Source organism: Microtus oregoni, unplaced genomic scaffold, assembly GCF_018167655.1.
Source record: "Microtus oregoni isolate MIOR12 unplaced genomic scaffold, Mior012 000047F_ref0000412, whole genome shotgun sequence".
Taxonomy (NCBI): Eukaryota; Metazoa; Chordata; class Mammalia; order Rodentia; family Cricetidae; genus Microtus; species Microtus oregoni.
Window position 1 is genome coordinate 6,196,812 of NW_024543221.1, and position 1,667 is coordinate 6,198,478.

The 1,667-nt window shown below is 43.8% G+C and overlaps 1 pseudogene; it reads right to left on the reverse strand.

The window, feature by feature from the left end:
* Positions 1-336: 336 nt before the first annotated feature.
* LOC121435789 lies at positions 337-1,241 on the reverse strand (annotated as a pseudogene).
* Positions 1,242-1,667: the final 426 nt, after the last annotated feature.

Below are 1,667 nucleotides of genomic sequence, written 5' to 3' on the forward strand. Positions count from 1 at the left end.
TTATATACCTAGTTAGTGAAATACAGGTCACCATGACTAGTGATGTGTTAAGTGTTGTAAATTCTCACATCTAATATATAAGCTACTCCATGCTGCAATGATTGAGTCTTCCTTCTGACCACAACTAAAATTATTAGCAACTTGTGTTATTTCAGAATGGCATAATCTTTAATGGTAGACTGTGTATTTTTGATGCATACATAAAAATAGGTTTAACAGAGAAAATGTTTCCATGTCTATATTTTTATCTAACCCAGAGATCATATATAGTATGCCATGATTGATTACCCTGAAGCCAATGTTCATGTTCATGTTCAGGAAGCTTGTTCACCAAGATTATTCACCACAGAATAATTCTTGCATGGTTTTCAAAAAGTTACTTATACGTTGTTCAGTGCTTATGAACACCAAAGGGCTGAGTGTGGCATAGCCACTGGACACAAACATCTGGACACAGCGGTGAGTTGGGTCATTATTCCACATATTTCTCGAGGAGGAGGCAATGCAGTCTAAACAGTATATGACCACAAAGAAACTCAGTAGCAGCAGAATGGTACGGACGGCCCTGTGCTCTGGAGATGCTTTTGGGGACATGCTGGTGCTGTGAAGGTACTGGGACTGCCTTTTATGCCTGTACAAGAGAATCACCATGTATACACTTGAAAGCACCACGAGCCCTACAAAAATGGCATCCCGGAAGAAAGCCAGTACAAAATGTAAGTATCTGAAGTCACTGAAAAGCGAGAGAGAACAGGATTTAGTGACCAATATAAGAACGTGCGATGTCTCATTGGGGGTGGCAACAGTGGAATTCATGAAACCACTAATGGACATATAGAAAGTCCACAGGGAAAGGAGGCAGCCTGAGTTGTGAAGTAAGGATTTATGTTTGAACTTGGACAAAGAGGAACTTCTGGGGCTGAGGGTGATGGCCTGGAGGATGCTCAGGTGACACAAATGGAGACGCTTTTCATCAGCCTGTACAAGGAAATGACTGATCTACAGGTGAAGTTATCCCCAAATCTCTGGGACCCCATGAAGGCCATGGTCAGCAGCATCACTATGTGGCTTAGAGCCAAGAGACTGGTTATCAAGTTGGTGGGCTTACGCCTGCGCTCCCAAAAGAACATGACCACGAGGAAGAGCAGAAGGACGGTATTGGCTGAGACCCCAAAGGCGATTTCAGAAAAAAAGGCATTTCTTATGTTATGGTCATCGTACACTAGGTTGTTTCTGTTCATCTTATGGGGGAAAGAAACACACAGGGCATAATCTGAAAGTGAAGAAGAAAGCTCATTTGGTACCGATTGCTGTCTTCATCAATCCCAGTCAACACTGTTGCCCTCTTGAAAACATAGGCAGCAATCAATCGCAGTGCACCCTGTCCTGTCTGTTCATGTTCTTCGGAAACCATCCCCACTCTTTCTTTCTTTTCCCATCACTTTCTAGTCACGCCTGGATTCTGTTTCCCACTGCTAGCTCCCATAGTACAAAGTATATACTTGCTGGTGTTGGACTCTAGCGTCCAAACACCGAGAAGGAGTCTCCCCCAGAGACCATCTCATACACACAGCCGATGCAAAAGCATGAGGATTTTATTAATTCTGTCATGACAGGGTCCCCCAGCATTCGGGAAGCCGAGGGACCTCGAATAGCGGGTACAGTCT